This window comes from Phascolarctos cinereus, unplaced genomic scaffold, assembly GCF_003287225.1.
Source record: "Phascolarctos cinereus isolate Bilbo 61053 unplaced genomic scaffold, phaCin_HiC Scaffold_5;HRSCAF=322, whole genome shotgun sequence".
NCBI classification, from domain to species: domain Eukaryota; kingdom Metazoa; phylum Chordata; class Mammalia; order Diprotodontia; family Phascolarctidae; genus Phascolarctos; species Phascolarctos cinereus.
In genome coordinates, this window is record NW_027555958.1 from 466,911,764 (window position 1) to 466,935,312 (window position 23,549).

Here is a 23,549-nt window from a genome sequence, read left to right on the forward strand (position 1 = left end):
CCCCACCCATCCTCCAGCCCCGACGCCAAAGGGAGAAGCAGGGGGGCTCGGCGCAGGAGGGGAGGCGGTGGAAAGCAGCGCAGCCGCGCGCAGCGGCTGCCCAGCTGAGCTGCTCTCTTTCCCCGCAGCCCGGTCGGCCTGCTGCGGTCCGCGCCCCTCGCGTGGGCAGCGAGCAGTCAATCCCGACCGCCCTACCCCGGGCCCCCGCACGCCCCCGCCCCTCCCTCGTCTTCCCTCCTCCTCGCCTCTCCCCCCATCCCCTCGCCTAGGCTCCGCAAGAGAACGGGCTCGAGCTCCTCGCTGCCCGCCTGGGCTCTGCTCTTCCCCCGCCGCAGGAGAACGGAACCCGCGGCCGCCGCGCTGGCCCGGGGCCGGAGGAGCTGCAGCAGCCGCAGCTGTGTCGGGGAGCGCCAGGAGGAGCTGGCGGAGGCTGTGACAGCATTGGGGAGAGCGAGAACAGCCGGGAGCATCGGGGAGAGCGGACAGCCCGCTGCGAGCTCGAGGTAAGGGCTGCCTAGGATGCCCGCGAATGTCTGCCCCTCCTTTCTTCCGCGGCTCCCAGTCCCCTACATTGTGTGCATTCCCCAAAGGGGAAGTTGAGGATCCTGGGGCAAGGGGCAAGGCTTCTGAGCTCAGTGCTGGGTACGTAGGCAATCCGCAGCCGCCAGAGGGACGCTTGCACGGAGGCAGCGGCTGGTGGCCCTTTACCCTTAGATTCCCCCCGGGGTCCTTCTTCTTTGCCCATCCGCCCCTATCCCTTTTCCCCGGACCCCACCTCCGCTCCTAGTCCCCAGTGCATTTTTGCTCCACGGATCTCTAAGCAGGTAAATCCCAAAGGAAGGGGGACCCCGGAAAAACCCCAAACCCCCAAACGATAAGAGAATCAGCCTGGTGGAAGGCATAGATGACTGGAAACCCAAGATAGAATTGGGGGCGCAAACTGCCCAGGACCTTTGGAAGAGTGAGCCCTACTAGACCTGAAAGGAACTGAAAGTCCTATGGAGTTTGCAGAGAAACACCCTGAGGAAGGTCCTGTCTTTGGGACTCCTCAAGCGGGACTCTCCCCTAACCCTCAAGGTCTGGCAACTGCTAACTTGTGCCAAGAAGAGCCCTCAGCTTTCCTGGCGAGGGGCGCCCTGGTGCTGCTCGGGTGCTGGCCCCCACTCAGGGGCTGGCAGCGCTGGGTGGCTCCTCACGTGGCCGCTTCCTCTTCTGTTTTCCCAGTTTGCTTTTCCAGGAGCCAAGCCCAGGACCCTCTCAGACCTGCCTTCCCAAACCCCTCAATCCCTCGAGCTGATGAATAAGGGTAAGTGAAGAGCCGCTGACGTTTACACGTTAAGTAGTTATTGCAATATCAGTGGTTACAATATCCTTAGACTATAGGAAGACCTACGGCTGACAATTAATGTTTGTTGTAGTTGCCATCTTCCTGGAATGGAGGCTTATTTAGCACAGTGCCTGGAACACAGTAGGTGATAAATAAATGTTTGTGGACTAATTGCTTGAATGGATGCCTCATTAAGGAAGCAGGCTTTGTTTTTAGGGACTGGTTTGAAGAAATTTTTTAAAAAATGGCTTTTTAAAAGATGAAGCCTTCCTAACACGCATTAAGTACACGTTTTTCCATTAGTTTGACCTATCAAGTGCCGAACACTAGCTGGCTAACAGTCATTTTTTATTAGTGTCCTTGGTTTCTAGCTGTTTAAAACTTATGGATGGTTTAAAAATAAATAAAACTGGACAACTTAGGCACCCCTCCAAAAAAGGCCCAGATGCCTTTCTGTTAATCAAACCTCTACCCTCCCATACTGTTTTCTTTTCTTTTTTCTTTTTTTTTTGAAGCTAATTGTTATACTATTCATTTTCATTTGTTGAACCTAGTAGATGCTTAGGAATGGCTTGTTATAAATAGAAAAAGTCCAGTGATTTCAAAAGGATGAGTGAAAAACATTTACTAAGTAGCAGCTATGTGATGCTGGGTGATGCAGTGGGTAGAGCCCTGGAGGCAAGAAGACCTGTGTTCAAATCCTACCTCAGACACTTACTAGCTGTGTGACCCTGAGCAAGTCCCTTAACCCTGTTTGCCTCAGTTCCCCATCTATAAAATGAGCTGGAGAAGGAAATGGCAAACCACTCCAGTACCTGTGCTAAGGAAACCTCCAAATGGCGTGTCATGGAGACTTGGATATGACTGAAATGAGTCAATGTCAATGTATGCCAAATATGGTAGTAACTTTTCCTATGCAAGGACTTTTCTCAACAGGCAGAGACTGGCCCAGAAGGGTCCAAACCTTCTGAATGTGAATGGGCACATAGGTGGAGGGCAGAGCTTACCAGATGGTTGTCTGCTACTTTCTTGGTGAATCGTGTCAGTCATGAAGTTGACATGGGAGTGGGAGGTGGGGGGAGAAATGGGAAATAAGACACACTTTCCTCTGCTTCAGTACCTTACAGTCTAATGTCTCTGACAACATCTGTGTGACCCTGAGCAATCACGCTGGAAGGAACTGCCAGCACTTGGATAAATATGCCTCAGACTTCTCTATCCCTTGTCAGTCATCACCATGTGGGGACACCTTTGGTCAAAGTTTGTTCTCATAGGAACATTTCTAAGCTAGAATGGCTTCATTTTAAAGATGGGGAAACCTAGTTCCACAGAGAAAGAAATGGCAAACCACTCCAGTGTCTTTGCCAAGAAAACCCTGTGGACAGTATAGTCCATGGAGTGATGAAGAGTGGGATGTGAATGAACAAAAGTTCAGAAGAGGGGAAGGCACTTATCCAAGGTCTCCTAGGTAGTGAGGTAGCAGTGCCAGGAATCTAATCCAAGCTCTTCAACTCCAAATCCAGCCCTCATTCCCCTGGGGTATCTCATGTCTCTGCTCTCTTTCTCTGTCTCTCTTTCTCCCACTTCCCCTGCCCCTTCCCAAGCTCTTGCTTTTGGGCTATAATTTCTGATATGACAGGTAGGATATGAGGGATTTCTACAAGCACATGATTTTTTGGCATTGGGAGCTGACGAAGTTTGATTTGGGTAATGGGTAACTCCAACATGAGCTGAAAATTGGACACATTTCAGAGAGAGATTTCAGAATCACAAGGACTATTGTGTTCACAAATTAACTCCAGAGGATTCCCATAGAATAAGGACAGTCCAAAGCAAGACCCCTGATTCTGGATTGACTTGCCAAAGGGAGAAATTCCAACACTACAAGAGAAAGGGCTATAGAGTTGTTGCAAGCCTTTGTTTGCTTCATTTTGGGTTTGGGGACAAGAGATGCAGATAAAGAAAAGCTTGACCTCTCATGTTCCTGGAACAGTTTGCTGACTCAGAAGAGCCACCTGAAATCAGCCATGGGGAGTGATGAAAACATCACAGCCTCTCCTCCTCCCTGCAAAATGAGGGCCAGGCAAAAGTGGGGAAGTGTTGGTGCTGCTGGTTAAGTGTTTGAGCAGGGAGAAGGCAACTTATGGACAGGGGCTGCCTAGGGCAGCTCCATCATTCAGCATGCAAGAAACATGAGGAGAGGAGAAATGGCAAATAAGACATTCTTTTCTCTGCTTCAGTACCTTATAGTCTAATGTCTCTGACAATTTGTGTGAACCTGGGTAAGTCATTGATCACTAAGAGTCTCTATTTCCTTATCTGTACAATGGGGATGATACTGGCACCTACCTCACAGGGTTATTGAGAAGATCAAATGACGTTACGTATGAAAAGGAAACCTTAATGCGCTAAAGAAATATCTGATTACTGTTAACCTGCTTGAGGGGCAGTCTGTTGTAACTGAGAGCTGGACCTAGAGTAAAGAGGCTCTGGGTTTAAAGCTCACATCTGACAAGTACAAGCCATGTGCTTTGAGCAAGTTAGGCTTCTTCAGCCTCAATTTCCTCATCTGTAAAATAGTGATTATAACAGTACCTACTTCTCAGGGATCAGATATAAAATTTACTCCTTGGATCAAATATAAAAGCCTGTGTTTTGACTTCAAAGTGCTTCATAACCCATTCCCCCTCTTCAGACTTTGTAGACTTTATCCGTGCCCCACCTTCCATATGTATTACATGATCCAGCAACACCAGCCTCTTGGCTATTCCTTGAACAAGATACTCCCAACTCTGAGCATTTCCACTGGCTGTCCTCTATACGTGGAAAGCTCTCCCTCTTCCTCTCTACCTCCTGGCTTTCCTGGCTTCCTTCCTACCTCCTGTAAGAAGCCTTTCCCAGACTCTGTTAATATTAGTTCCTTTCCTCTGAGATTATCTATCATCTGTCTATCTATCTATCTACACACACACATATATATATGTGTGTGTATTGTGTGATCTCTCTCTCTCTCTCTCTCTCTCTCTCTCTATATATATATATATATATACACACACACACACATATATATATATATATATATATATATGATTTTTATTGTTTAGTTGATTAGTTGTTTCCAACTCTTTCTGACCCCATTTGGGGTTTTCTTGGCAAAGATACTGGAGTGGTTTCCTTCTCCAGCTCATTTTACAGATGAAGAAACTGAGTCAAACAAGGTTAAGTGACTTGCCCAGGTCACACAGCTAGTAAGTGTCTGAGATGGATTTGATCTCAGGTCTTCCTGACTCCAGGTCCAGCACTCTATCCACTGTGCCACCTAGCTGCCCTGTGTGTGTATGCAACTATATCTTTATTTATATCTATACTGATATACCTATGTATATATAGTATGTGTATATATGTATATATGTATACATATATGTATATGTGTGTTTGTAGATATGTATGTATATGTGTGTATATGTGTGTGTATATATATATATATATATATATATATATATATAGAGAGAGAGAGAGAGAGAGAGAGAGAGAGAGACAGAGACAGAGACAGAGACAGAACGAGAAACAGAGACACACACACACACACACACAAACACACACAGAGCTTTCAGAATAACAGGGACTCTCTAGGAGTGAGAGGAGTAGACACGGAGTCTGGAAGACGACTGCCCAGATTTGAACACCGCCTCATGCTTATTAGCCAAGTAACTCTAGGTAAATTGTCTAACCTCTTTTAGCCTTAATTTCCTCATCTAAAAAAATCAGGGAGTTGAACTCAGTGGCCTGTTAAGGTCTCTTCCAGATCAAAATCCATGATCCTGTATGACCCTGGGAGCTCCTCCCCTCAGGCTACCTAAACCAGTGAAACTACAGGTCTGCTTTAAAAACTGTTTTGCATATATTTCTATATGTGTGTGGTCATGTGTGTATGTATATATGCATATATATCACATGCATGTATAGTTGTATACGTGTATATACATACATGTACATACATATGCATATATATGTTTATGTTTATATATAGCCGATCCCCACCTCAGTAGAACATCAATTCCTTAGCAGCAGGGCCTTATTTTCTTTTCATGTTTACATTAGCCGCATCTAGCCAAGGGCCTGCCCCAGAGCAAGTACTTAATAATTGCTCATTGACTGATCAGTCAGAGAGTTGCTCTGAATGCAAGTTACTTGGCTTTTCTTTAGAATTTTATTCTTATTCCTTGTCCGTGCAGACCACTGTCATTCTCATTCTCATAGGATTAGGCATTCTCTTCCATAAACATAGAGGTGGTCTCAATCAACCCATGGGAAAACACAGAATATCCACTGGGAAGGTCTTGCCTTTGGAAGTCTGTACAGTGCAATGGAAAACTCTGGTTCTGGCCAACCATTTATTGAGCATTTACTGAGCATCTACTGTGTACCAAGCTCTATGATAAGCTATTGCATGTGTGAGTCATTGGGCTCAGGTCAGTGGGACCTTCCTATGATTTTAGAACTGTTTCCCATGTGTCTATGATGGATGTGTCCTGATTAGGAGCATTTCTATGCCCATGGCTAGTTGCCTATTTCTACCACATTATCTTCATCATTTCTCTGGGGAGACTGTAGACCTTGTGTGCTTCTTGTCTATGGTTCTCAGTCTAGTTATGCTGGGATGTTGCATTTATATAGTTAAAGCTGAGCTCGGTTCAACTCTGAAGTACTGATGATGAATCGGGGGATCTTTACATTATGTTCCCCTTCTATTTCATTCTGGCATTCAGAGAGTTTCCTCCCCTCCCTCACTTTCCCCACGCTGTTCCATAAATCCACCTTGATTTCTTCTTAAAACCTCTCTCTATACCCAGCCCCAGAATGTGGCCAGCACATTTCTGAGAGAAAGCTGAGTGTGACTTTTTTTGTTGCTGCTTATTGGGAATCTGTGTCAGTCTGACTGTACCAACATTTCTCACCAATTATTTCTGCTGGGTGAAGGCATTGACGACCTGAAAACATGCATATTGTGCTGCATGGAAAGGCACAATTTGTATCACCACTGGGTTGTTGTGCTGTGTGGCTCCATTAACAACACACATATATACATATTCTGGGCTACTGCACATAATGCTGTCTTTTCTGATTTGGAAAAAAAAAAGAGAGAGAGAGAGATAGAACTTGGGACTGTATCCTTGCATTATAACTCTTGCTCTGTCCTTAGTGCTGATGGCTCTGAAGGGAAAGCATTCCCCTGCTGAGTTATCCCTAGTAGTTTCTTAAGCCATTCTGCTTCTGGATTTATCTTCATCCCCACCCTTGGGGAGTCATGGAGCTTGTATGACTTTCCGCCATAGTGTGCCCACTGAGACCTTATTGTTATGCTAGTATCAAGAAGGCATTTTACATTTTATTTATTTATTTGCTGCTGTCTATTTCAGGGTTATAGATTTAGGACTGGAAGGGCATTTAGAGGGCATTTAGTCATACTCTTTATTCTTGTGGTTGTTGAGTTGTTTCCGTCATATCTGAGCCTTTGTGACCTCATTTAGGGTTCTCTAGGCAAAGTTACTGGAGTGGTTTGCTATTTCCTTCTCCAGCACATTTTACAGATGGGGAAACTGAGACAAACAGGGTTAAGTGACTTGTCCGGGGTCACACAGATAGTTTATGTCCGAGGCCAAATTAGAACTCAGGAAGATAAATCTTTCTGACTCCCGCCTCAGTGCTCTGTTTACTCCACTGGCTAGCAGTACTCCCTTAATTTACATGTGTGGAAACTGAGGCCAGAGAATTGAAGTGACTTTCCAAGGTCACATAGCTTGTAAGAGTATGACATGGGATTTGAATCCCGGTTCCTTTGACTCCAAATCTAGTACAACTTCCAGTGTACCGCACTGCCTCTCTTACGGTCTCTTTGGTTCGCCTCCTAAAAGAAAGCGTTCTCGACTTGGGGCTTGTGAATTAAAGTGGAGAGAGAGAGAGAGAGAGAGAGAGAGAGAGAGAGAGAGAGAGAGAGAGAGAGAGAGAGAGAGAGAGAGAGAGAGAGAGAAGCAGACAGACTGAAAAATAGACCGACAGACAGTTAGACAGACAGATTGACAGATAGATAGACAGAGATAGATAGATAGATAGATAGATAGATAGATAGATGGATAGATAAACTATATCTCAGTGTAATTGGTTTCCTTTGTTATCCTATATGTTTTACTTTAGGCATTTAAAAACATTAGTTTTAGAATAGGTTTCATTAAATTGCCAAAAGGATCAATGAAACATATTAAAATAAAAAGAACTCTTAAAAAGGATTAAAGTTAATTATTTGCTTTGTCTTCTATTTTTTTTTTCTTTCTAGTCTTCTTAGTGACTAAATGTCAGGTGTGACCCCAGTTGGTTAGAATACTGCTCTGCTCTGGCCCCATGCATACTGCCCAGCCTGGCATAAGTCCTGTGTCAATCTATCTTGTAAGGAAAAGGGTTAAACTCCCTGTTTCCCACATTATTTAGCTAGTAAACCACAGCTCTGGCACCCTGGGGATGGTTTACAACCTGTATCTTAGAACGTAGCTCAAATCTAGGCTCTCTCCAAAGGCAGGAAACATAAAATATGGTTCCCGTATAGGTGCAGGTATTTATTTTCTACACTCAAGAGGAATTCAAAAGGACACAAAAGGCTCATAGTTATACAACTTTTGTTCTTGTTCAGATGCTTGTAGTGTCCAACTCTTCATGACGCCGTTTGGGGTTTTCTTGGTAAAGATACTGGAGTGGTTTGCCATTTCCTTCAGCTCATTTTACAGATGAGGAAACTGAGGCAAACAGGGTTCAATGACTTGCCCAGGGTCACACGGCTGATAAGTGTCTGAGGCCAGATTTGAACAAAGAGGAGTTTTCCCATCTCCAAGCCTGGCACTCCATGCACTGTGGTGCCACCTAGCTGCCCTATCATGGCTTTAATAAGCATAAACATGAACTAAGACTTAGGGATACTGTGTTATCTGATTGCATAGACAAAACTACTTAAAGCAAAATTCAGTAACTTAATTTATAACTGCAGTTATCTTCTTCCTGGAGATTGATATTTAAACCACACCAGAACATAAGACAGTTTTTGGAGTTGTTGAGTAGGAATTGTTATATTCTGCCTCAGTTCTTGACTGTCCATATAACTCTTGGCACGTGTCTTTTGGCAAAACGAACCGGGCTGGAACCCATCTTCTTATTGCTGACTGTCTTCTTCCAGAGTGCTGGAGCCAGGGACATCTCTCCAGGTTGCTAGTCATCTCCAACCAAGAGCATTCAGGACTTCTTGAAACCACAGGAAAAATATATGCAATCCCCTTACATCAGGAAAGAACAAAACAAGGATCTGCCATGTGCTCATGGCCCCTTGGCAGCTGGACTGGGGATAGACCATCCTGCCCCTCCCCCAGAACTCATGGAAAGTGGCTCAGATTAATCCTGAAACAATCCACAGCTGGCAGGGAGGAGGATTGAGGTTGGGTTCTAAATAACTTCTAAATGACCAATGAGTCATCAGCTCTTCCTGCTCAGTAGCCAGTGAGGGGACTGACTATTTCATCATCTCAAAGTGCCAAGCTGTTCAACATTGACTCACAATCAGTAGCCAGGATGAAGAGCCTTGTGCATTCCCAGAGGTGGCCCCTCTTACACATGGAAATGATGACGTAAGGGAGGGATTAATTTTGACAATCTGTTTTGCCTAGCCTCAGTAGAAATAACCTCTGTCTCCTTTATAGGCTGTGTTGAGAAGATCCCTTATCACTATGGTGTGCTCAATGGAATTAATTAGGGTTAGAAGTCATGTCTAGCTATTCAACGAACTTTACCAAATCTATTTTCATTTATTTTGTAGTCTTTAATCTCCGCTTAGAAGGCTACCCTGTTTCATCTCATTTCTCAAGGAATAGATTTCAGTACCTAGATATGCCTGCAATAAATTATAGACTTAAATAATCCATTGCTTGTAAGTGTGCTCTGGTGAACATGGAAGTATCATCCCATGTCTGGGCACCATAGCTGCAACAGTGTGGTCTAACTTTCCTTCTCCCATTTTACAGATGAGGAAATTGAAGCCCAGAGAGGGGAAATGACTTGGAAGGCTGTACAACAGAGTCCTGAATTTGTGGTCGATGTGTTGATAGTTTCAAATCTGGCCTCTGACCCTTCTTCCCTGTGTCATCAGTTCAACAAACTCTTCCTGGCCTCAGGTTTCTCATCTTTGCTTAAGGGGGCTAGAATAGAGGCATCCCATGGCTCTGGTAGCTCCAAATCTATGAGTCTTTTGACCATAGTTGCCCAGGAAGTGAGTAGCAGAAATTTGAGATTAGAACTCAGAAGAATGGATGATCGATTTTAAGGGACCTGCTAATTAATGACTTAAAATTTTCCTGCTTTCCTGAAATATCACCTTGTCACAGATGCTGTCAGTGCCTTGAGAACAAAATTCAGGAGTTTACAAAGCCCAGCAACTTGACTCTGGCCCTGGCTTGAGAGTCTTCTTATGTGGCTCCTGAGTGATTTTGTAATTGTGTTCACCTGAAGGAGAGCACTGACACCATCCGTAGCCATTGCAGATACAAGAGTTCAAAAGTTGAGTTAACTACTTACCAGAGTGTTTTCAGAGATGTATACTGATTAAGATAGTGAGGATTTGGTGATGCAAATCAATCTCCAAGAATTTTTAAGAAGCCAGATTCAAGGCAGAGGTCAACATCTCTAGCTGTGTTTACACATGGCCAATAAAGGCTCTGTTTTCAGTCTCTCTGGTCCCTTTTGGCTCACATTTGGACAGATTGGTCACGGTGACCAACCATTCACCTGCCTAAAAGCAGTGGATAGCATTAAAAATTTCTATGAATAATATTTTAAAAGGAAGGTAGTGAATATCATTGGGAGGCTGTCCTCCTACTGCCAAGAACATTTATATCAGGAACTAAATTGGCTCCCTGAGGCATATTATGTAGTCCTTTGTCCCATTCTTCAGATGAATATGTAATCAGATGAACAAATCTTCCTTAATCAGAACATAAATTTACACAGCTTTTCTTTTATGCTGGAGCTGTGCTCACCTGAATATAACAGAAGCAATTGGTGTCTATTTAAGACCCGTATAAAGTATAGAAGTTTGGATGAGGAAAGCAATGCCAATTGATGAAAGCTATTAACTGAAAACAAACATGAAATTTTGCTTGAGACCACTGATCTAAACAAAATCGGCACATGTGATATTTTCCTTATAATTGCCTTAAAAGCATTTGAAAAATAAGGGTATGTTTTGCTGCTGGCATCCCTGGGAAATTGGTTAAGCCCTCTCTTCATTGTTGATATGGAAAGACTAAACTTGAGAGAAATGGTGTGCTCTGGATATTTGGACCTTTGGTTCTGCCAGCTTCAGAAAGGAGCCTCAACATAATCTTTCCCTGTGCCTCTCACAATAAGGTCGTGTTGGTTTATCCACGCCATAGTCAGTTACTCCCTACTGAATAAGTACTTATCTCTAATGCCTCTGAGGTCTTATCGATGTAGATGGTCCTTCTCATGATTCAGATTGCAACCTGTCCATACCTGTCCATCCTCATCTGACTTCTGTCCATGTTTATTTCCACAAGGGGCCCACCTAATGTGCCAGGATTCTTCTTTACTTTCTCTTGAGGTTAACATGGAACTCACAGGCTATCCACTTGTTACACATAACTGGAACTATGTGAACAACCCACATTCTCCTGTGATCCTGCATTTCTTTGATTATATCCTTCATTTTGGTTATTTGTTATATGTTGTAGTCTACTTGTGACCTTCTCCATTGCCCTCTGAGTGAAAATAATGTTTAGTTCTCTGGCATTTGTAATGTTTCATGATTTATAGCCATACTATATAGGTAGATTTTAGTGTTGAAAAGATGGACTTTGTTACTGGAAGACATTTTGGGTCTTTAAAAGAAATAGGTAATATCCTGAAAATAACTCTCCTTTTATTGTTTAATTCTGGACCCAATATATTGCAGTGTCTGTCAAAGATTATCTATCTATCTATCTATCTATCTATCTATCTATCTATCTATAAATGAGCAATCTATAGAGCTCATTTATCTGTGTGTCTATATATGTATCTATCAGTGTATAGACAACTTATAGGCTCAATTTATCAGTATGTATTTATCTGTGTATAGATAAGCTTTTCTAGAGCTCAGCCATCAGGATATTTATCACATCATACATATCTATCACAGATACACATCAGTATATTTATACATAGAAGAACAACCTATAGAACTCTTTCATCACAATGCATGAATATGTCTATAGGACCACATGTTATAATCTGGACAATAGCCATTTTTCATCCATTTGATTTTTCCTGTGTGGATAGGCCAAACTCTTTTGAGCAGTTATGGATCTCACTCAGAATGTAATACAGTATGATATGATGAACATTTATTAAGCAGCTACTACGTGCTAGGCACTGTGCTCACTGCTGAGGATACAAATAAGTAAAAGAAAGACAGTCCCTGCCTTCGAGGAACTTATAATCGAATAAAGGAAGACAATGCATGAAAGGAAGCTGAAAAGGGAGGCTGAGCTGGGGGGAGTGTCAGAGTGTACTCAGCTGGGGTATGATAAAGATGATAGAGTTGAAACCAACCAGAACAGCTGGTGGTAAATGAGGAGATAGCTAGGGTTCTGAGCCCTCTCTAATGGAGGCTATAGGAAGAGACTTTTGCTCTGCTTTTCAGCCCTCTGATCAGAGCTTCAGAAGCCACTGAGGATACTGATGAAATGTGATTACCAAAGCTGAAGCCATCTATGTGATGATGCGTTTTGTGAGGATGAATTTATCCTGGCTGGGCATGATGAAAGTGTTGATGGATTAGAGCCACGCAGAGCCGTAGTTGGTGGCAAGTGCAGATCCCCGCTGTCAGGAGTGTCATCATGATGCTTGGGAGTTTGAAGTTACTAGTACGAGGTTCTTTGCAAACATGAGCCTCTGGAAGACCTTTCCATCTGTAAGCAATCCCTCTTCAGTCTGAACTCTGTGATGGATCCTCTCCACAACCAGTGAACCACTAATGGGGTGGCTGCCATGGGCCCCAAGGTGTTGGAGGTTGAGGGGAGATTTCACATTGCTGTAGGGCTGGATACATCTGGATTGAAAGGAGGTCAGAGGATCACAAATTTAAATCTGAAAGGGACAGAAGAGGTCATCTGGTTCAACCCATTCATTTTACAATTGAGACAACTGAAACCCAGACAGATGAAGTGACTTGTCCAAGGTCATACGTTCTGTCCCAAAAGACAGAACTGGGAGGTGAACTCAGGTCAGCAGACTCACGCCCTTTCCACTGTGCCTTGCAGAGAGCCTCCGCCACCACTAGATAGCTAAAAAAGGTCAGAGATATTCTCAGAAGCCAATAGCTCGATCACACTCTGCTCCACAAGGAGGTAATTGGGTTGTCTGGCCATTCTGATTTCTCCCTTTGGCTGATATGGTATGGTTTCTGGCCGCTCCTTTTGGACAGCCCTCTTTTCCCCTTTAAGACTTCTTTTAATGTTGAAAGTCTCGTTAAAATGATTTCACCTCATTAAAATATCGCAGGGGGTGGTGGAGGGGTTAGAGGTGTATCAGGCCTGCTGACAATTGCTAGCAATTTTGTTTTTAAATGAGGAGAGTGTTGCCGTTTGTCTTGTATTCTTGGTTCAAAACTGACGGAAAAGAGAATGATAAGCACTTGGTAGAATTCAGAGGGAAGAAGGTGGTGTGATATTTGTTGCAATCTTCCAAAAGCTGCCACCCTTTTCTGTCATTTCCTTCTTTGTGACCTGTATGAGAAAGAAGATTCTGGAGTTTTCTGTACTGATGCGACTGATTAGGCTAGAGAATGTCCAGCTGCAGGGGAGGCAGGTGGCTGAGGTAGGCTTCTCTTGGGCAAGGGTTCTTAACTCTTTCATTGTCTCTCAGTGACCCCTTGGACAGTCTGGGGAAGCCTTCTCAGAACAATGTTAAATGCACAAAATAAATGCATAGTATCACAAAGGAAACAAATTAAATGGATACACACACATGCACACTGGTATAATAGGACAGGATAGGATAGCATATAAAGTAACAGAGCAACAGAGTATCAGGTCTGGAGTCAGAAGACGTGAGTTCAAATGTGGCCTCAGACTAGATTTCATGTGGACTCACTGTATGACTCTGAGAAAATCATTTAACCTGTACTTGCCTCAGTTTCCTCATCCGTACAATGGGGACAATAATAGCCCCTATTTCCCAAAGTTGTTGTGAGGGTCAAGTGAGATAATAGTTGTAATGTATTTAGCACAATGCCTGGCACGTGGTAAGCATTATATACATGGTAACTATCATCATCATCATCATCATCATTATTATCAAATAACAAAATCACATGATATATAATGGATCCCAGATTCTCTGATTTACGGTTTTCATTCTTAAAACAATGAGTGCATGTTTTCAGGGCTTCCTGAGGATTTATTAAACAAAAGGAAAGAGCAAGAAACTAGGAGTCAAGAGACTTGGATTCGAGCCATCAAGAGAAGACTCTGTGTGTGTGTGTGTGTGTGTGTGTGTGTGTGTGTGTGGTGTGTGTGTGTGTGTGTGTGTGTGGTTGTGGTTGTGTGTTGGGGGGGTTCATGCACATGGGGCACCAGAGCTGTTTTCAAGTATCTGAAAGACTGTGATGGGAAATAGGGATTATTAGCCTTGTGCTACTTGGCCCCTAGGAGCATTGTAGGTGTGGGGGTGTGGGGGGGAGGGGCAGGATTTAAGCTTGATGTCAGGAGAAGCTTCCTAACAACAAAGAGTTATCCCCAAGGGAGTGGGCTACCTCAGGAGCTACGAATTTTCCTCTCATGTGAGGTCTTCATAAAAGCTGTTTGACCATTGCTGGGTAGAGATTGGAGGGGCAGGGGGTTCGAGGGGTAGGAAGTTGAGGTGGCATTATGTCATACATTTTTGTTTATATATGAGTCGGGTTAGATGGCCCCTAAGGTCCCTTCTGATTGATATGATATGATACGATATACAACATAACATAATGAATATTTTTGTTTGTCATTAACTAACTTGATAATACACATAATTCTTCTGGACTCCAGTTTCCTCATTTTTTTTTAATGTCAACATTGGACTAGGCGTTTTCCCAATGTCCTTTTTAGTTCAATGGCCCTGATTTCTAGGACTTCTAAATCGCTTTAGATTAGAGGGTATTACATGAAATGGAGTTAGAGACTTTTGTTGATATCTCTGTGTAATAGGTATCATTATTTTTCAAGAGAGCTCTTCAATTTGGTCATTGTTGAATTTAGCATTATTGGCATTCTTGGGACCTGATGTTGGCTGAGATTATTTGCAAGGCAAGATATTATTTCATATCATCAATCAGTCAATAAACATTTATTAAGCATCTACTGTGTGCTAGGTACTGTACTAAGGGCTGGGCTGGGAATACAGATAAAGGTAAAAAGATCATCCCTGTGCCTAGCCAGTGCAATGTACAACTAAACATTTACATGTCCTAGTGATGGGAATATTTCTGATATGCTTAATTTAGTTGACCTGGATGCTCATGGCTACTTTGCGCTTTCATATAATTACTGTTTTTTTAAGGATGAAGCTCTTAGTATGGTGCCTGGCACAGAATTAGTCTTGAAATAAATGCTTGTTGGCTTAACTTCATATGAAGTTGGAGGGCAATGAATTATTGTTATTGGTTCTGGACTGTTGACTGTTGGCTGATTTGAATAGGTATTCTTTCTTTAGTGGAGCCTGGCTCTGATTCCTGGGATAAGTTTTAGAATTCTCACCTGGAAATTGAAAGCAACTCATTCTCAGTCTACTTAGATATTCTAGTTTCTATCCATTTAGATCTTCTGGAGATTTCAGATTTTATTCAATGGGTGCATTTTATGAGAAGGAACTGCTATTTCTGTGAATCACACCTCCTACTTGGTGATCATGGGCAGGAAAGGGGCTCATCTGGAGAATACCAATGAAGTTCAGAAAATAAAATTTCATTTGGATGATGAGTGATAACTCATATCAATGTAGGTCGACCTCTCAGCTGCTTGGTATAATTATGTTTCTCGTTGATTTCTTTCCCTTACTTCACACTTTCTGAAGACTAAGAAATATTGTTAACAGAAGATATTAAGAAGGTTAAAGTAAGACAATCATTCTCCATGAATGGGAGATTCAGGATAGAAAATAAGCGTTTTTTGTAGCATTATACAACACATTCAGAACTGCTAAACACTTAAAGTACGACAAATTACTTTTTTATTTGCTTCATAAAATTAGATGATTTATATTAAAAATGGAATTTATAATTTGTTAGAATTTTTGAGTTTATGGCATAATGGATAGAGCCTTATGCTTGGAGTCGGATAGACAAATTAAAACCCTGCCTCAGACACCATCTAGATGACCTTAGCTGTTCACCCAAAACTTCTTGGGGCCTCAGTTTTTTCATTTTAAAATGGGGATAATAACAAACACCTACCAGGTAGTTGTGATGACTAAGTATATGTAAAATACTTTTTTAAAACTTAAAGACTCCTATACATATATGTTAGCTATTATTATTACTCATAATATTCATAATTATTCATAATAAAGGAAAAAAAGATCTCGGGTAACACAGACATGCTTAGGGTACATTTAGGAAGTTTTCCTGTGGTGTGGTTTCTATTTATGACGATAACACTATAATCTGGGATGTATCTTCCTATAGGGTCTCAGGCTTCTCCTCTTAGAAATAATAATGGGGGCGTTTTTAGAAACATGCTTGGTAGTTTCAGTGGAATTCCTAAAGAATATAAGCTTCTTGAGGGCAAGGTTGTTTAATTTTTGCTTTGAAATGTCAGTCTATAACAATTTCTTTCACATTGTAGGTGCTTAATAAAAGTTTGTTGTTTGGCTTAAAAAAGGTATATTTTTATTTGTGTTTGCAGACAGTCTAAGAATCATGTAAGAATCAATATGGCATAGTGAATACAGCATTAGATAAAAACCTGGAGTTAAGAAGACCTGGGTTCAAATCCTTTCTTGACACTTATTAACTGTGTGACTCTAGACAAGTACCTTAACGTGATTGTCCCTAATGACCTTTCAAACAAGTCTGTGAGTCTATGATTCTTAGTACCTTCTACCTGTTCCACTTTCACACTTACAAAATGGAAGTGGAAGGAGACTGCATGGGATGGAGAGTCCCTTTGCATTTTCATCCATTTCACCATGACTTCTGCTTAGGAAGTGGAAGAGAGGACATCGTCAAGAATACATAACAGGAAAAAGGGGATGAGTCAGCCATGAACCAAGAATGAGTGATAATAGATGCACAACTTAGGTGTTACAAAGTTCTCAGTAAAACATGGATTCCCCCATCCCCCCCAAAAAAATAACAGTAGAGGAAGGCATTTAGTTGATCCGCTGAAGGCAAGTATTGCCTGAGATTGGAAGTCATGGACAAGTTGTTTTTTGAACAATGGAAGTTGTTTCCACATTATTGAAGCCATAAGTCCATTAAACCAGTGGTGACAAACTCAGATACAAATGGGGGACCCTAAACCATACATAAGGATCTCTTCCAGATTCATACCGACTTAGAAAGCCATATGTTAACATTATTTCTGCTTTATTACATTTTTATTTATTTTGTTAAACATTTCTCAATTACGTTTTAATCTGGTTCAGGCTGCACTTAGAAGTCATGGGAAGAGAACCACAATATGGCCCAAGAACTGTGTTTTTGACATCTCCACATTAAACCAATGAAGTGTTTGACTCCTACCAAACAATGTTTCCATGAGCTATAGATTTAAGGAAGTGAAATCCTAGAATGGAGAGCAGCCCGATTCAGTGGAATGAGTGCTGGATTTGTGATAAGTAGACCTGGGTTTGGGTCTTGGTTCTGTCATTCTACACCCGAGTAAACTTGGCCAAGTCATCTCAGTTCTGAAAGCTTCAGTTTTCTCATCTGCAAAACAAAGATCTTAGACCAGCTGGCCTCTGTGGACCCTTCCACCTGGAAAGTCGATTAGCCTAAGATGAGATCATTTGCCAACTTTGCTTGGCTGACATTTGATTTCAAGGTGGAGGGCTGACTCAAGATGTGCCTTGATACTCAATAGCACTGCACCAAATTTCTCTATGTTATATGCAATAGATAATGATGAAATGCCAAGAAACTAAGTTCTTACTTTGTTCAGTCACTAATCACTGGTGGCTCAAAGGTTTTAAAATTAATGATAGAATTATAAATTAGTCATTCACTCAGCTCATTGCTCTATTTCTTGCTGGCTTGATTTCTCAGATGCAAAATTCAAAGCTATTACAAGTAGCATTGTCCCAAATATTTAATGACATATTGGAGAAAAAGTACCCAAGAGCAGTTAGTCATTATTTACAAAGGGAAAAAAAAACCTTTTGGCTGAGCTCACTATTTTCCCTTCTCCATTCACATTCATGGTATTTACAGAAATGCCCTGTGATTGTGGATTTATTCTCCCCTTGAAGCAGACACTCTTAAGAGGAGCTATTTATCCACATCAAGGGAGATAATGGATCTTATTAAAATATTTTATGTGTAAAATGAGGTGAGGTGGATATTTCCTCCATATTGTAAAATTCATGTGAAATCCAGTAAGCTGCTCTGGAGGAAGGTGCCAGGAGCCTTCACTCCATGGTGTAATCAATGCTCAAACAGGGTGAAGGGTAAGCCTCTCTGAGGTCTCTCTGAAGGCTATCTCTTGGCACTGGGTAAGGCTTTTTGAGGGATAACCCTCAATCATTTTGACATTTCTAGATAAGGTGGATGCTTTTTTGTGCACTGTCTTTGTTCCATCTGTCCCCTGTGTCTGGGACACATTCCCACCTTACTTCCATCTTTTAGAATCTCTTGAAGACTGAACTCAAGTACTGCCCACATGGGGCCTTTCCTCATCTCCCTGCAATTGCATTGCATTTTTTTTTTGGTAAGGCAATCAGGGTTAAGTGATTTGGCCAGGGTCATACAGCTAGTAAGTGTCAAGTGTCTGAGGCCAGATTTGAACTCAAGTTCTCCTGACTCCATGGCTGGAGCTCTATCTACTGCTCCACCTAGCTGCCCCTTGCATTGTATTTCAAACAGAAGAGACAAGGGCATAGAGGAAATTGAACTGTCTTAGAAGTCAGGAAGATCTAGGTTCAAGCTCTGTCTCTGCTCTGCTGGCTGTGTGACTGTGGGAAAATCACTTAACCTCTCAGTGTCATTCTCTATGGCTCTAAGTTGAAGGGAAGGTACCTCAATAAGCGACTTTTCTCACCTGGCAGTTCCATACACCAATGAAATCAGATGTCCAGTCTCTATCTCTATTTCGAATGTAAGCTTCTTGACAGTAGGAATTCTTTTTTTGTTTTGTTTTATTTTTAGGAAATTGGGGTTAAGTAACTTGCCCAGGGTCACGCTGCTAGTGAGAGTGGGAATTTTTTGTATTTACATTCCGATACCTCACATATTACCTGGCCCATAATGTATAGTTGTTGGTTGATTTCATATTTCACATATGTTTATGTATGCCCATGCTGTCTCCCCTGATAGAATGTAAGCTCCCTTGAGGGCAGGGATAGTTTTCCTTCCATCTTTATATCCCTAGGTTCTAGCAGAATCCCTGGCACATAGTAGGCTCTTAAAATAATTGTAAACTAGTTGAGTTAAAGTACTGAATGCCTGTCCTTAGAGAAAAGAGTGGATGGGTCCTCAAGACACCATGGTACATTGATGTATTGGACTGGAGCACAACTATATCAATAGCATGTCCATGCAGTCCATTAAATTGTTAGGATGCCTGGAATACCTCAATGAAAATGCATGAGTGTGGTGTTGGCAATGGAATCATAGGCCTGGAATAGAACTCCCAAGCGCCAAACCCTGAACAAATTGATTTCATTTTTTCCCCTTAAAGTTTGTCAGGAGGAAGAGGTCACATCTTCCCTCAGTATGAGGTTTGAACTTCTCACAAAATGGCAAGTCAGGACATTTTGCTGTCATCTCTGTCTCAAAGGCAGACCTGTGTAATTGGAAGGTGTCTGGGGTTGCAGTCCTCTGACCATAAATCCCATGCCCTTCCCACTGATGGCCAAGTTCAAGGCTGATGCACGTGCAAAGGCGACTTAGTCCCCCCAGGCTTCTTTTTGTTGGTGCTTCCTGTCCAGACTAAGAAAATGCCAGAATGACCAATGAAGGAAGCCTGGGGCTCCTTCCCTTCTTCCAAATCCTATTCAACCCCTTGTACCAAAGGAACTCTGATGACACAGGTGAGGGTTGTTTTCTCATTTATTCCTGATCGGTGTATTCAAAAAATAATGTTTGGAGTCTGTGGGTTTGAAAAAGGCTCCAACACTGAGGGTCTTCTAACAGAGTCTAAGTGACCTCTTGTTAGGGGTCTTATAGTGGTGATGCCTTTGGAGTATAGGTTAGACTAAATGAGTACTGAGGTCCCTGCCAGCTGAGAATAAAGAAGTGTTCTTCTTGCTTGGAATTTTGGGCAGGGCTAGAATTTTCCAGACTTCCAGATGGGCTGCTATGTTTCTCATGGACTTGACTAGATAGTTGGAATTGGTCAGCTAGCAAAGTTGATGGGCACACATAGCCTTGCTTGCTTTTCTGGGTGTATCATCAATGGTACCTATATTGAAAAACCCTGGAGAGGCAGATTTAGGTGATGTCCAGCTGCCTTTTTATTCCCTTCTCTCTGAGCCAATTTACACATTATACATCACACCGAGTTATTCAGAGGGGGACAGCTTGTGTCGAAGCTTCCCAGAACATGGTTTGCCATCTAAGAGAGGACTTAGTGATCAGATTTAAGGCAACGCTGGCCTTCAGAATATACGTTGGTTCCAACAGAAACTCCAATTTTGTTCAGCATGTCGTGTTTTGTGTGGGAAGATATTTGGCACATGAAGAGAGACTGTAAAGTAGATTCACATATGGGAGAAAATGCCCTTCAGCCTTGCTGTGTGGCAACTAATTTGTAATTTCAGACATAAAATATGCTCATTAATTTTTTTTCTAGGCAATGGGGTTAAGTGACTTGCCCAGGGTCACACAGCTAGTAAGTGTTATATGTCTGAGGCCAGATTTGAACTCAGGTCCTCCTGAATCCAGGGCCAGTGCTCTATCCACTGAGCCACCTAGCTGCCCCTCATTAACTTTTGAAGGAGAAGTTGTTTGTATAGCCGATATATACTTACGTGATCTTTGTGCTCTGAGAATCAAAGTATATGAGATGCTGCAATAGGAAGCTAAGCTTCCTCTGTCTCATAGAATCCTGGGTTTCCTTCAAAGCACAGCTCAAATGACCCCATCCTACAGGAAGCCCCTTCCCCCATCCACTCAGGAATTATGGCTAATAATTATGTCAAACCTTAAGGTTTGCAAAGTACTTTGCCTGTGTTTTCTCGTTTGATACATACAATAAACCTATGTGGTAGATGCCGTCATTACCCTTAATTTACAGTTTAGAAAACTGAGGCAGAGATTTAATGATTTGCCCGGGTTACACAGTTGGTAATTGATTGTCTGAGTTTGAATTCCTGATTCCAAGTCTGCTCTCTCTCCACAGTTATTTAGCTTCTCCCTATGGAAATCCCTTGGTGTACATTTGTATTTACTTCTCTGTGTTTGTGTTCATTAACCTTTCTGGTAAAATGGAAGTTGCTTGAGGACAGGGACTCTTTGTTTATCTATTGATTGATTTTGTGGCTGTATTGCTTGTACCTAACACAATGCCTGGCACAGAGGAGGAGGTCCTTAATAAATGTTTGCTGTACTTAACTGAGTTGAGATTATATTAATTGGATTGGATATCCGGATTACTGCAGGGATGGCAGTAATGGTTATTCAATGGATGTTTAGTAAGTACCCACCACTTGTCAGGAATTGTAGTAGCAGTAGAAATAGATATGGTAGTGGGAATAATAATAACAAATAAGATAACACATGTAAAATGCTTTGTAAAACTTTAAAGTATAATATAAATGCTAGGTATGATTATTATTATTATATTTTTCTTTTTTTTAACATATAAATTTATTTATTTTTAGTTCCACAGGTTTTTGAGTTCCAAATTTTCACCCCATCTCCCCCCTTCTCCCATCCCAAGATGGCATGCATTCTGAATACCCCTTCCCCTAGTCTGTCCTCTCTTCTATCTCTTCCCCCCCCCTTCTCTTATCTCCTTCTTTCCCTTCTATTTTCCTGTAAGGCAGGATAGACTGCTGTATCCCATTTCCTGTATTTCTTATTTCCCAGTAGCATGTGAAAACTTTTTTTAAACATATGTTTTCAAAACTTTAGTTTTCAAATTTTCTGTCTTCCTCCCTCCCTCCCCACCCACCCTCATTGAAAAGACAAGCAACTCAATATATGTTGTACGTGTGCAGTTATGTAAAATACTTCCTCAGTAGACATGTTGTGAAAAACTAACTCTATTTCCCTTAATCTAATCCCACCCTCCCATTTATTCTATTCTTTCTTTTGACCCTGTCCCTCCTCAGAAGTATTTACTTCTGATTACCCCCTTTCCCAGTCTGCCCTCCTATCTATCATCCCCCTGCTCTCTTGTCCCCTTCTCCCCCTATTTTCCTGTAGGGTACCACAGATTTCCATACCCAATTGAGTGTGTATGTTATTCTCTCCCTAAGCCAAATCCTATGAGAATGAGATTCACTCATTCCCTCTCACCTTCCACCATTTCCCCTCCACTGTAACACACTTTTCTTTTTTGTTTTTATTTTTGTGAGATGATTTACCCCATTCTACCTCTCCCTTTCTTCTTCTCCGAGTATAATCCTCTCTCATTCCTTAATTTTATTCTCCAGATATGACCCCTTAATCTTCAATTCACCCTGTGCCCTCTATCTATCTATCTATCTATCTATCTATCTATCTATCTATCTATCTATCTATACATACATACATATAATTTCCATAGTAGTCATGTTGTGAAAAACTAACTGTATTTCCCTTCATCCCATCCCACCTCCCCATTTATGCTATTCTCTCTTTTGACTCTGTCCCTCCTCAGAAGTGTTTGCTTCTGAATTACCCCCTCCCCTATCTGCTCTCCCTTATATCATCCTCACTTATCCTCTTCCCCCCTATTTTCCTGTAGAGTAAGGTAGATTTCCATACCCAATTGACTGTGTATGTTATTCCTTCCTTAAGTCAAATCCAATGAGAATAAGATTCACTCGTTCTGTCTCCAGTGTAAAAGCTTTTCCTTGTTTGTTTTATGTGAGATGATTTACCCCCATTCTATCTCTCACTTTCTCCTTCACCCAATATAATCTTCTCTTACCCCTTAATTTTATTCTCCAGATATCACCCCTTCATCTTCAACTCACCCTGTGCCCTCTATCTATCTATCTATCTATCTATCTATCTATCTATCTATCTATCTATCTATCTATCTATCTACATGAATATATATATATATATGTATATATATATATATATATATATATATATATATTTTCCCCTCCAACTGCCCTAATACTGACAAAGGTCTCATGAGTTATGAATATCATCTTTCCATATAGGAATGTAAATAGTTGAACCTTAATAAGTCCCTTTTGATTTCTCTTTCCTGTTTACCTTTTCATGCTTCTCTTGAGTCTTGTATTTGAAAGTCAAATTTCGTATTCAGCTCCGGTCTTTTCATCAAGAATGCTTGAAAGTCCTCTATTTCACTGAATGTCCATTTTTCCCCTGAAGGATTATACTCAGTTTTGCTGAGTAGGTGATTCTTGTCGGTAATCCTGTCTCCTCTGACCTCTGGTATATCATATTCCAAGCCCCCTGGTCCCTTAATGTAGAAGCCGCTAAATCCTGTGTTATCCTGGTTGAGTTTCCACAATACTTGAGTTGTTTCTTTCTGTCTGCTTGTAATATTTTCTCCTTGACCTGGGAACTCTGGAATTTGGTCATATAATATTCCTAGAGGTTTTCCTTTGGGAATCTCTTTCAGGAGGTGATTGATGGACTCTTTCAGTTTCTATTTTACCCTCTAGTTCTAGAATGTCAGAGCAGCTTTTCTTTTTTTCTTATATAAATTTATTTATTTTTAGTTTTCAACATTCACTTCCACAAGTTTTTGAGTTCCAAATTTTCACCCCATCTCACCCCTCCCCCCACCCCAAGATGTCATGCATTCTGAAT

The 23,549-nt window shown here is 41.7% G+C and overlaps 1 protein-coding gene across 1 annotated transcript in view; it reads left to right on the forward strand.

Annotated features, from left to right (window-relative positions):
- Nucleotides 1-322: 322 nt before the first annotated feature.
- PDE4B (phosphodiesterase 4B) overlaps nucleotides 323-23,549 on the forward strand; it is a 664,994-nt gene continuing 641,767 nt past the window's right edge. The window contains exons 1-2 of the mRNA XM_020993031.2: nucleotides 323-503; nucleotides 1,225-1,306. The gene's annotated coding sequence lies outside the window, so the exon portion shown is untranslated. The remainder of the gene's footprint in view (nucleotides 504-1,224; nucleotides 1,307-23,549) is intronic.